We start from the raw sequence: 14,525 nt of genomic DNA, 5'->3' as shown, positions 1-14,525 counted from the left end.
ACAAGCGGCGATCAAACAAAGGATCAAATTAAACAAAATCCGCAGACAATCGCGTACCGAACACAGACATGAAAGAGAGTTAATCAAATAACTATTTTGAAGTCTGAACAAATACACGCCCCCGCGATTCTACAACTGTCATGGCAACAAACGTTTATGATTGACCTCTGTGACGATTGTATGAAGTGTAACTAATGCGAGCGAAAAATGCGCAATGCGTTTGACTTTGTTAAGTCGCAGCTTTGCCCGGTGTGCGGTTTTTGTCTTGAATTTGTGAATGTCGATTGGATTATGTATTGAGTCATCGTCATGGGAGCGTGTGGTCATATTTCTGAGTTCAGTTTAGTTTACGCAATAATTATTTTACATAGGTGTATAAAATAAGTAGTTAACTGAAAATAAAGCAATTTAAACATACATGAAATTAGCATTCGCGTGTTATTTTCGATAATATCCTTTACAGGTATTCCGTATTGTTTTAAGTAACTGCGCTTGAGCCAATGAAATTGTACTAATAGGTAGGCGTTACTTCGAGGCGGAAACATTCGCAAGGTTTTCGCAATCTATTATAATCGTTTGCGAGTGCTAATTACTTAATTACCTTTAAAAAACTAAATTACCTGAATCGTTGAGATAATATCGAAAGGTGTCAAATAAAGTCACAATTTAGTTGTATATTGATAAAGAGACAAGGTGAAAAGTTAGTTTTGTTGTGAAAGGGTGTAGGTGTGTAGTAGGCTGGTAGTAATTTATGTTCGTCCGTTATCTGGTGGTGCGCGATGCGGGTGCGCGTGCGCCGGTCCCGGTGCCGCCTCGACGCCCTCCTCGCTGATAGTAAGGCTGCTTTTTAACATGCAGCACGCGACTAGACTGCTGTTGCATCGAACTTGTACATCGCATCTATAGTATTCTATAGTTTACCTACTATACTTATCCTTTAATACTAATATTATTTAATTTCCGTTACCTACATTATAAGGAAACAGTAAAAAATACAAAATGCGTGTCAATTAATATGAAAACTATGAAAAAGAACATTATTACATCGATTTATATTGAGGAACTAGATAGACATTAGACACATTAATTTTTATCAAGGATATTAACATTAGTTTTTGAAATAATAGCTTATTTTATTTCCGGTTCTAATTTAAACTGAAGTGTGAATAAAGTGATTTTGATTTGCCCTTCAAAGTAAAGATCTTAGGGGTATGTCATTTGCAAAATGTGTGACATTATCTGTATTGTATTCGCAACCCCGACCAATTTGTAAATTCATTTGAATTTTCAAAAAGTTCTTATTTTGCATAAACATGGGCATGTTGCGACGTTTCCGCATAATTATGCGAGCGTTTCTATAGACCAGATTGATATATGGTGATATTATACTAATTGCTCTGAGGCTTAGGCATTGTTAGTATTGTTAGATTATACCATAAAATTGATATTTATTGTAGGAATTCTGTGTTATGCACTTCAAGGGTTTTTGGGTAGAGAGTAATTTTTGGAAGGAATGAGGATGAGAAATAATTATTTTAATGAATTCATGAATATTATTGGAAGAATTTAGTGCATCGCTATCGTGTCGACTTATTAAATAAATTACTATTGTAACACCCTAATTTTGACGAGTAGCAATATTACGAAAGTAATTACGGTTTTACCGGTCGGCCCATTTCACGCTCGCCCCAAAAACAATGGGTTATCGATGGGGTGCGAGGGGGAATAATCTAATAAACGAATAAAGATGTTGCGTGATTTCTAGATATCATAACGTGGGAACGCACCTTGATTGGTGGCTTTAATTAATTGATGTTCAGTTGCGACCGCCCGTGGGAAACTCTGGGAGATATGATTTTGGTGTGGATGATTCATTTTAGAATTTCTGTTCAATTAATTTAATGCAAATTATTTTGTTGAAATATAGAAAATATTTCTTCGTTTTAAAATAAAGTCTTAGCGAAGTAGTCATTTGGTTTAATAGGCCTCATTATAATCTTGAAAGAAAAAAATCTCACACTTTTAAAACTGATTTTCATAATTATTTATAATTATCTTTTAGGTAGTAAATATAAGCAATGAGCATACATATATAGATTTCATTTTGATAAAATTAATATTTCCATCTCATCCGTAGAGTAAGCTGTACGTAAGTACTGCAACCACGGTAGCTGTATCCCAAGAGATAATAAAGAACCATTTAATACAATTTAAAACCGCCGGAAATCCGATATTTCACATAGCATTGAACGTTTAGCACAAAACGTACCCGACGGACCATTAAATTTTATTTCATCCCGCGACTGTGTTGGGGTGGGCAGACAGATCGCCGGGGCGTTCGCGACACATAAATAATAGCAAAAAACATATTGCGTTTGTTGCTCCACTCATTATGCGCAATTAGCTACGATTGTGACAGGACACCATGTGAACGGATTTTTGAATCATTGTGGGATAATGTCACTGAAAAGATTTTTCGGCGCGTGCTCGTTTAATTTGTAAATAAGTTTGACGGCATTTAAGTTTCATTAATTTTTAACTTATCTTCACAAATGTCTGCAATTCAATTTATTTATAACTCTGAATGAACAAACAAAACATATTCAGAATTAACTTAAATCTCATAATAGCTCCGTTATACACCCTCAATGACATTAACATAAGTACAAAGTTTATTTGGTTCTTCAATTTCATTAAACTGACAACAAAAAAAGAAATGTGATCCATTTGTAATTTGTACATTTAAAGGTTAAACCACCGTTTTAATGCATTTATTTAACCTAATACTTATTGACCCCTCTGTTAGTGGATCGCATTAGTAAAATTAGAGCGGTGGGAAAGGGTTGCGCGCACGCACTCGCCGCCAATACTTTATGTTTATTGTTATTAGAACAATATTTGTACTTTCGAGATGTACGGTTATTGCTGCCGTATCATATTTTACTATGCATCTGTAAATTACATTCGTATATTTATCTCCACACGCGACAACAATATCGGTTATAATCTTTTGTTGGTAAAAAGCATCGAATGGGGAAGTATATTTCCGGATTTGGTAAAAATTAAAGGTGTATTCTTCATATTCAATGATCAATCAAGCTCCCCTGTGGTCAGTTTAATGCGGAAACAAGCAAATGCTATTGTGTGTCCATTTAGCTGGTGGTGTCAATAGATCGGACGACACGCGCCTAGCTACCGCTATTGTTAGAGTATTCACGCGCGGTTGTTGACTATTTGTTTACAATAAACGAAATGGTGAAATATAATGCGGTTTTAACTAACGTTTACTTATTATTTATAGCTTTTACATCAGTGTATTAGATATTTAAATTAATAAATCTTGATTTAGTAGCATTTAAATGTGCTGCTGTTCTTATATTTTTTGCATGTGTTAAGTTAAACACATTCTCGACTTTATTTGCTAAGTCCATTAAAATACTCGTAGCTGGTAGCATTTAGAAACGTTTAATTTTCAACCCTTAACTCTCGTAACAAAAAAGCCATTGATTTCTATTGACAGATCATCAATAAGACGGCGTTGTCGCAGGGGTTGCGATTCGAGTCGGTGATAAAGTGCATGGCTGACATCGCGATTACCGGTGCGAAGTGCAGATTTAACCCTGCGCATCGTAAACACTCATTATAGGGTATTTTGTACAGCGGTTTAACGTATACGATTATATTTAGAAATAAATATTTAGCTTTATAGCTAGGGAGTAGATAAAAAAAAACCAAACAGCTTTTTCATATTAACAGAAGCATGCGAAAAAGCTAAATTAAAAACAGTTTCTAGCTATTAATGTAATGATTATGGTCTACGATTTTAGCAAAAGACTTGAAACATCAGTAAACAATGCGACATTATATTGTAAAGGTTGACTATACATCTGAGGGAAAGCACATGATGATTCACTTATAAGTCTTATAACATTCTTTTCCCACTATATTTACAACATACTAGGTTCCTAATTAAGTTGGTAAAGAGCATATCGGCAAGCCTACCTGTTCGTCTGGAGTTCGTTATCTTGGCACGCGTCGTAAGTTAGGTGCACAGTGGTACCTGTGATGCGCGTGCGGCGCGCGTGGGCACGTGGGCGCGCCGGTGCGTGCTACCTCCGTGAACGAGCGCGCACGTGGACGCGCCCGGCCGCATCGCCGCCCAAAGTGCCTTGTCTTGTACTAGGTCCATTTCACTCGGGTTCAACTTGGACGCGCTCTTAAAGGAAATTACATGTTGTTATTGTAAAGTGTTTATACAATAACAACATGTATATATTACAATAACAACATGTATTTATTAGTATATTATTGAGAAGTATTATTGTTTTTCATTTTTTCTGCCGTTCATATAGCTAAAGAAGGTCAAATACTGGATCCACTTTAGGCTATAACTTTTGAAAGCCAAGCCTCAATAGATATCTTTGACGATTATCCCATTGTTACTGAAAAGCAAATATCAAAACGCCTACTTGACATTTGTATAGTGTTTGCAAAACGTCACTCAAGTGTAACTCCCACAGAGGAGTGAAAAGGGACCGCACAAAAAGAAACCGATGTCGGATGCGCCCGAGCACAATATTGGACATCAAATCGATGCGTTTACGTAAATATAGAGCCGGCTTTATTATCTGCGGAGGTGCCTTGATTATTGCGGTCTAGAAGCGTGTCTCTCACCCCCTCGACTATTCACCAACCATGATTGATCTACTGCAGATTGACAGATTTTTTTTAAACCAGCAAGGGTCGGTACAGACGAGCGAATATTAAAGGCAATTGTTGTTAAATTTTTACACTGGTGGGGTGAGTTCGAGTGTTGTAATAATGTTTTGATAATAGTAGTATCCGTTCAGCTCATATTTCTTATTCAGAGTGCGTGGGACCCGCCCGGTGATTGCGCTTGTTCTTATGTTTGAATTTGAAATGTATAGTAAAGTCCGTTAGGAACACCTTGTTTTCTGTTTTATGAGACATGCATTTTGTTTACAAGCTATTAAGCTATGCTTGCGGTCATTTTACGTGACCAGCTTGTTTATGTTATAAAATCGGAAAAAAAATCGTCGATACACCAAAACGCTTCTGTTCAAACAATGATTTTTTAGTCCTTTATAATATTATTATTTTAATCTATCCCAAATCAGTAACAAAACCGACAGCTCGCCATTGACGGCTGACCCATGACGGGTACTTATTTGGCTTAGTAATATTTTTTATTAGTATTTTTTATCCGCGCTCGGACAATGGGAAGTGGAGCCATTCGATACTTTAGCACAATGTGCCCACTGATCCTCATTGATCGCCAATTACTGGACATTAAGTACTTTAAACGCTTTTCATGTCCGCTATTTGTAGCAACAAATCAAATATGAAAGGAAATAGCTACAATGGACCGCTCAAGATCTGCATTCAATATTTCTGTTGGGTGTTATTATTTGTTCGATAAGCTTGTTTTTTTCGGACCTTGCAACAATAGATTGTGGGAGCTTATATTTTTAGCTTGTTCGGCGATCGGATTTTGCGATAAAGGAGGTTAAGAGTCGGAGAAAGTAGAAGATTGAATAAAACTAGGTATTAATGTGGTTTTGTAGTTTGCAGTTTAATATTGGGAGCTTACATCTTTTTATACTTATTCGAGAAGACGACTCGATTGTCTAAAAGTAAAAGTTTAAAATAAGTATTTAATGTAGCACACTACGCTTGCGTTTATGTGTGTCGGATTATAAAACAAGCCTTATTTATTATTTAAAATATTTCTTTCTTTAAACATTTATTTAAAAAGATCTCATTGACAAACAGCGCACGTCACCCAGTATCGTATTCCGGGGTTGTACGAGGCTCGCGCAACAAGGTGTGCTCCGGGTGCGCACGCGCCGGTGACTCTATTGTCACGCCCGACACGCTCATCACACAGCTCCAGTGGCGCGCGCACAAGAACTGCACATTATTGCACATTTATTGCGCATCTTCAAAGCTTTGTTAGTTTTGTTACATCTTTTATTTGCTTTTTATCCATAAAAATGTCGACCGACAACGATGTATGGTTTCACGCTTTAATTCGGCTACTGTGATTCTTTTATTGTGAGATTTTTTCGGTTTATTAGGGCAAATAAAGTTCTCAGATTTCGTTTTTTATCATTTGGAGAAGTAAAGTTACAAGTATACAGCACAATAAATGTTGAAATCAAGATAAAATTAGTTTCGCCTTTTCGGCGTGAAAACGACATCAACGCGTTTGCAACTTTAGAAATACCAAAAAGTTGCATTGATATACAAAATTAATATAAATTTGTTTTCATAGCCGGAAATCATCACAACCAAGACTAAACATCCCATCATACATTGATAGTATCTCTCACAGTGAATCACAGCTCTCGAGACGGGATCGTTTAAGAGTTGATCTCGAGTATGGTCATCTTGTGAGTCAGTCGGAGTACTCGGTGCCCCGCCGTCTGGCTTCGTCTCAGACATGCGGGCCTCTCACTGGGTCACGTCCAACGTTCCACTAGCCATCCGATATGTACGTAATTCAGTTATAATTGGGACTAATTCAATAGAGCTTGGGGAAGGTCAATGGCGAAGGCGTGACGTGGTATTTGATGCAGCTGGTTTCTTATAGCTACTTAAGCTGATAATTAAATTAGAAAAATATGTAAGTATTCAGATAATCAATTGCATTGTTAGTCATACCTATGCATAATATAAGAAAGGTATGTTGCGAGTAAGGTAGCGTTCGTACTTTTTACTGTTCCTTAGTAAATACAAGCACTTTTAATGTATTTTATATATTGCGACTTCGATTATTACTGAGTCGTCAAAATTTCATGTGTATTTATGTTTGCATTGTATTATTTAAATATTAGCAGTAGGCCACAACACAATAATTATCTGCTTAAATAGTTTGCTAAACATGATTAAGCGTATTTCGTACCACTTCCTATTGTGGTACAACCGCATTGGTGTCAATTTTCAGGGCAGACACACGACCGCTACCAAATATTGTGATAATCCGTCTATTCTCCATTGTCACTCGATGACTTGATAAAAAAATATAAAAAGTCCATCCGCAGTACATCCCCCGGGACCACTCTACGGTGCTTCTTCCCTCATTCCCATAATCTATTCCAATTAACTGACAGCACCATATTGTGATATTAACACAATGCTTTTCTCCCCTCTATAAAATGCTATAGACTTTGATATGCCAATATCATCGCTCGTAGTTCAAACTTAAGGTTTGTATTTCTTTATTGTGCTTTGATTGCTTTTTACGTTTTGATATGGTTAAAGAGATCTTATTGTGATGTGTATTACAATTTTGATTATTTTACTTGTGCTCGCAACAGTCCTTTAAACTGGTATATCAATATCTGTTCATATTGAGTGAACTTTGCTAACAGTTTACAAAACCACAATATCTCTTGCTTACTTTTGTACAAGAAAATAGAAGGTGCAAAACGATCTTGTCATTTTTGTTTTCTTAGGTTTAGAAATTTATGCATTGATTGGAAAACACCGCTTATTATCTAAATATGTTTTTATATTTACAGGTGAACTCCACGTACCCGTGTAATCGGGATATTACACTTTACCGTTCGCTGTTATCGTGTCTACTCATGACAATGTGGGTTTCCTTATGTCACTGTCTCAACGCTTTAACTCGATAATAAATATCGATTTTTCAGAACGCGCCGGTAAACCCCAGTGAGCGTAGTTAAAAATTACAGTCATTAGGTACCAGGAAAACTATTGAAAATATAGTCTACATTAAATTGACGTGGAATCATGGGATTTACTTATACGGAATTATCTATTTGGGGAAACCAGTTTAGTTGCAAGATAAGCAACGTTTTTTTTTCAGAGATTCGTTTCTTATTTTGCACTGGCATAGGAGAAATGATAGTGCAAAAGGATTACAGTAAAGCATAAACAAGGCGCAAAGATAAATCTTGCTTATTAGTTATTAGTTTGTCCTTCGGAGCGTCTATAGTAAAAAATTACCTACTAAATAAGTCTATGATAGTTTCATTTCATGTCTAAGGACAGTTGCAGACAAATCGACGAAGACATTTTATATCAGAATCATTCCCAGCTTAACTCGGGTTAATCCTGACAGATAACAGGTCTACACGCACCCCTCCGATACTTGATGGGCCGCTATTAACTGTGATATAATCACCATTGTCTTTGCTCTTTCCCACAATCACTCGATTAGGGGTTAACTTCAACGATAGACTGATAATGACGAGTTGTTTTGGCGAGGGTACTGACAGTTTTGTGCACGATATGAGCTTATTTAGTCGAGATAACTTTGTGATTTCTCTAAGTTTTGGGTAGAGATATTACAGTTCAATGAGTAATCTTTAGGGAGGCTTTGACCTTAGGAAAAGTTTTCAGATCTTACCCCTTTACAGAACTTTACCCCTCGAAGACTGTGAAAGCGGAAGCAATTATTATGAAAAGCGCTTTTTTAAAATAGTATACTCATAAGTTCATGGCAAAGAAGGATTTATCGCTTAATCTGGTTAGGTTGCAGAATTAAACGAATTATAAGCGGCATAGTAGGTCGTCCTTAAAACCTTAAAGTATACGTAAGTAGGTATTTTATTTTTGAAACTTCTACGATCGCTGCCTATTGATTACCAGTAAAACAATACATAGGATGATCACGTAATGTAATCAAATGACCACACTCGTTTATAAAACCAAGCACCAGCTGTAAAACATATACAAAAAGTTAGCACGTGTCACGGCGACCATTCAGTTGCAGTACTTAAGGTAAATCGTCAAAAATTTCCCTCGTTTCCCATACTAACCGCAACAGCCGGCCGATAATATCGATATGCCAATTTATATCGAGAAGTTGACTTTATAAAATAATAGTGACGTTCTCAGCAGTCAGCAGGAGACTACGGGGGTGATTGGCTATCTTCGTGTGAGATCTGCCATTTTACGAGTCAATCCACAATGCTGGTAACGACCGCGTTGTAAAATTACAATTATTGTTTACGGCTTTTTGGGTTCGAATGAGGTAGCTACTTGGTAATTGTTATTGTATTATTGACTTCTTGGTTTGAAAGAAAGAAAGGACAAAAGGTTGCACGGTGATACAGTTACACCGGATTTTAGAACAACAAATAAATTGTTTGTGGAATAACATCGTCACAAGAAAAGATTTGGCTATTGATTTAGGTTTTGCAGTACTTAAGAAGTTTATTACTATTATTTACATCTGTGGCGAGTGTAACTTTTAACCCATTTTTTAGAAGAAGAGATTGGTCATTTTCTTTTTTCCATTTCCCATTCTCTCAATGATGACGGTAAACCCCTTAATGATCGCTTATTGCATTTATATCTTAGTGAAAAAAAGGTAAATAAAATTCCGCAATCTGGTACAGCATCGGTCCCTGCAAACCGTTCAGCGCTTGCGCATCGTATGAAAGCGGCGCGCGCATGCAGGTGGCCGATATACGATATCCCATTGTACGGCACGATGCTCGGAGCCTCCTCCGTTTGTCTCCCATCAAAAGAATTCCTGGCAGACAACTCACCCCGCTACTAATTACGCAAAGCCAAAGAATCGCGGGTTTTGTACAGGGATTTGTGCCTACCGTGTTAATATTTTGATGAAAATACTTTCAGTATTTTCATCAAAATATTTAATGCGCAAAGACACACAAATCATACTCGGTTGCTTTAATTTATAAATGCAACCTGCCTAAGGTTTTGTTTAGTTTGTTAATCGTCACATTGTCTGGTTAACTTTATGCATTCTACAACCATACATATAAAATTTATCTTGATAAATAAATTATACTGTTAAACAATTTAAACATACATGCAAACGGTTTGGACAACCATCAAAGTACATTAGAAAATAATCCAAATTGAAGCATTTCAGAGAAGTTGCTCTTCTGTATTGTATTACTTTTTCGTCAAAAGGCCGTCTGACTCATCTTGCGTGTGCACACAAAATGCGCGAGCGATTCAAACGAAATGAAAAGCGTTTTGTGAGGTATTCCATCCATATTGAGAGCGCGCATGTGCGCTTTACAAAAGCTTCGCTATGCTTTACACCGATTTGTTCTATTTATCGATGTCTGCTGCGATTGACTTGAACGACTCAAATACGTATTATGAAAACATCGTTTAGTCCATCCAACTTAGATATGCTTTTTATTAGACATCAATAACTTACAGCAAGCATCTTTAAACTGAGGATGTAAAACGAATTAATTAGTTTCCGATAACTGTAGGTATCATATGTGGGTGATAAATATCAAATAAAAAATACCCTTATATCCCATGTAGATATTTATTTATATATAGAGTATATTGGCATGCAAATTATTAATACGTTTTGTATATAATTTTGTTATGTCCATATGACAGGGGGCACGTGTCCGGGCCCGTATCGTTTGCAACCGATGTCCTGAATCTAACGTCCACAGGTAATTGCGAGCGTTTGACCAAACGTTTGCTTGCATTTCCATTTTGTCATTAGCAATCGGCTATTAATTCTTGGATTATGACTGGTAGAAGGTATAGGGGCTCGCAATTTTCACAACAGCAGCTGCCTATATGTATCTGTGCAAAAACTTTTCTACGAGGAAAGCCACCTGCGTGATTCAACATTATCTGTTTCTAATCATGTATCGTGCGTGTGTCGTGTTTACTGGACACGTGTACGTACATCGATTTATCACTTCGACCAGTGCTTTAATGTAAAACTATTTATTCTTAGGCAGCAGGGTGCGTGAGTGATAGATTATCTACGTTAATCATGAGCAAAAATTACCATATTATCTAATTGCTTTATATTTATTACTTCATTACTGTATGGGTTAAATAGTAAATATTTTGTACAGGAAGGAGCATTAAGATGAAGAAAAGATTACGGTCTATAACTCTAAACTTCTAATTTTCCGCGAAGCAGTAACAAATAAGAAAAAGCTTGAACTTGTAGCTATTAAGATGCAAAGTGGTATTTGTTATTATTAATCCGATAATAGCAGTTTTATAAACACAACTCGCATGGGGAGTTTTTATGACAGCTCCTTACACAGAGGGGTAATTATCACGTTGGTAGTCATTATGTAATGGCCACTCTATAAAATCGCAACAACTGGTTCAGCCTGTTTACTCCCGAGACTCCTAGGCCTCTTAGGGCTGCCAATAAAATAGTGATATTTATAATGCTCTTCATAAAACACCTATGTGATAGTTATGATGTTAATGTACCTACAGCTTTATTACACAATTTACACTAATTCTATGTAACACGCTACTGAATCCACGTACTCAATTATTATTTACGCAGGGGTGTGGTTTAGTTCTACTCATAGTTTATGTAGTATTTGTCTTGTGGTTTCTAAATCGAGTAAAAGAAGTTAATAATGTTTAATGAGGTAACATTTTGTAAAGACGGTCGGCAGGATTTTCTCTCTCGATGATGTTAATTTACGTTAGCACAAATAGTACATGGTGTTAGCATAATAGATTTAACTTGGTATGCAAATTTCCCGGTACCTACATAGCTTGTTGATTGAATGGCATATTTTTAAGTCCTATTCAGAACTTGAAAGGATTATGGGTATTATAATAACAATTAAATATTGAATCATTGGTAATGTTTTGATCTAGTATATAGTACAGCCCTGCACCTCCACGTGGTGATAGCACAGCACCTGTTAGCTAAATATACGTAGCTTGAGCAATCAGCTCGCGCATCTGCCTGCCTAGATTATTACGCAATAACTCTGGCGTTTAAGTGCACAGACCGGCCAGATGTCCACATGGGTGCTTTGAACTCAACACAAGATTTTATAGACTACTTATTAGCAGATACTAGACCGAGTAAATTGATGTGATGATAACGCCTATTGATATCACCTTATGTAATTTAACAAGAACGCTTTAGCCGCAAATGGCTGGCAATTATTGTTTCAGCTATTTGCTAAGCTAGCAGCTGGTGATTTTAGATTTACAACCAATGTACTGGCTGTAAATGTATCAGTTTTGACTTCTAATAATATATTAAATAGGGGCAGTTGTTGTTTATTGCAAATAACATAATGTCGGATACGTAGTCGCTTTTGTATCGAGCCAATATTTGCCTGTAATGGCAGATGAAATTTCCTGTTCTTCGTGGCGTCACGCGAGTAGTGTAAATTAGATATAACTTTTATCATCAAAACATTCAAAAACAATGATAGGCAGTTCAACGACACGACGTTTTATACGCATGTGCAATATAAGCAAGTAGCGTAATTGTTAATGGCTACCTTTAAAGATACGTAGTCAGGTAAAAATAAAAAGAAACGGAGAAATGTTAGTAGCATCTATCATTTGTAACATAAAAACATTTTACAAGCTACAATAAAATGAATAATTATATGAATTATCGTACGACTTTTAGACAGCAACAAAGTATGTGAAACGGCGCGGTACATCAATAGTTATGTTTTCATTTAGCAATTTACGAGTGCGGACATAATAAAGAAAATAAAATAGAATAATTACTGAACAGATGTGTGAGGTAATCGCAAAAACTACGGTGGTCCGCCACAAAACAGATGGAGTGCTACTTATTCGAAGATCGTGAGGAAAAATGTGTGAAACCAGTTATTTTAATACGAATGTTATAATGAGTGTTAACGCTAATGACTTAATTCTTAAACTATTTATAGGCTGTAATTGGTTAATGTGTGAAGTATCTTGAAAGATATACTTAATTGCAAATGTTTTTACAGTGTGAGTATTTATTAAGTTAGTAGGTATAACTAGGAAAGCTAAGTTGGTGCTAATAAATTCATCTTGTCACCATGTACAATGCATGTTAAATGGTGGTACTTACTTGATGTTTTTATATGACCCTTGCAGTTTTAAAAAATACCGCCTACTTTTCATACGCGCTCTTTTCTGGTTGTGACAATTTTATTCTTATTAAAATTTCACAAACTTCATTAAGAGCATGTAGATCCAGCCCAGCTTTATATTAAAGTTATTTTTAGTAGACAAATCTGGTAGAGACAATTATGATTAAGATCATTGATAACAGCTAGCATAACATATTTATTCAATAGTATTCAGAAAAGATATGCTTTGTTCAGAAATTATCTGTATAATTGCGTAATTATCATTGAGACCGTTATTAGGATGCTCGGCGATATATTTAAATAGTTTTATATGAGAATTTATTTGTATTCGCATTGAGTTTTCCCATCACGGCACGTGTTTCTAATTGTGAGCCCGCATCCACTGATTGACGTATACTTCGCACAATACCGTTACACTTTCCACTGACACCCTAACTTAATGCAATACTTGTTAGAGACTATTAACACGAACATTGTTTAGTCATTCAGCTTTAATAGCTAAAAAATGCGTAAAAGTTAGAAATAATTTTCTTTAAAAATATTTGTTTTTGCCAACCTTTATGATCGAATTAATTGTTGCCTAGAATCTGATTGCGTATGATCAGCATTGATATACACACACAATGAGACAAGAGTATCAAATATTTTTCCTGGAATAATAGCAGTGATAGCCGAGTGGTTTAAGTTGGCACCTCCCACGCAAGTGGTCGCAGGTTCGAATCCGAGGCAACACACCAATGACTTTTCGAAGTTATGTGTGTATTAGAAATAATTATCACTTGCTCTAACGGTGAAGGAAAACATCGTGAGGAAACCTTGCATGCCTAAAATTTGTTTAATACATTATTGAGGGCATGCAAAGTCCCCAACCCGCACTTGGCCAGCGTGGTGGACTCAAGGCCTAACCCCTCCCCCTCGTTTGGGAGGAGACCCTTGCCCTGCAGTGGGACAGATATGGGTTATTAAAAAAAAAAAAAAAAAAAATGTCCATAAAATTAAAACGGCAACGTGAAGGAAATTGTAATCGTCCAGCGCACTCAATCATTTTTGCCGCCAAAGAAGTATTTAGAGCAACTGGCTATGAGCAATAATTGCCATGTTGATCTATTACATAAATATATCTGTCGATCTGATTGCTGGTCCCATCGTCCAGGTGGGCCGATACCGGTATGACACCCGGCCTCTCGTGTCACTGGTCGCCACACGGATGCAAAGCTTGATATCGATCCTTGATGATCTTTGATCCCAAAACTATTAATACGTACTATTGCGGCCAGGTTCACAGTTTATGAATAAGTGTTAGATAATCTATTTGCTAGATAAAGTGACAGCAAATGTATAAAGACATCTTCCAAAATTTTATAAGCTGTCTGATGCTTATTCAGAAGTGATGAAACTGGACCTTAGATAGAATCATACCTTCAACCGCCTGATAAAAACGAAAAATGTATTGTACCACTTGATTATAATATTACGGTTATGTTTTTCATCTCACTGTATCGCCATAATGAGTCACACCAGCACATCAAAATATGGCTATTAAACATACTGCATTTAATTTGTGTACTTATGCTGATAATAATAGTTTTTGTTTTATCAAAATCGGGTCAAAATTACCGAAGTTACAGCGTTATAAAGTTTCACTGCTTTTTT

Source organism: Anticarsia gemmatalis, chromosome 3 (genome assembly GCF_050436995.1).
Source record: "Anticarsia gemmatalis isolate Benzon Research Colony breed Stoneville strain chromosome 3, ilAntGemm2 primary, whole genome shotgun sequence".
Taxonomy (NCBI): Eukaryota; Metazoa; Arthropoda; class Insecta; order Lepidoptera; family Erebidae; genus Anticarsia; species Anticarsia gemmatalis.
Note: the sequence above shows the minus strand (reverse complement) of the source record.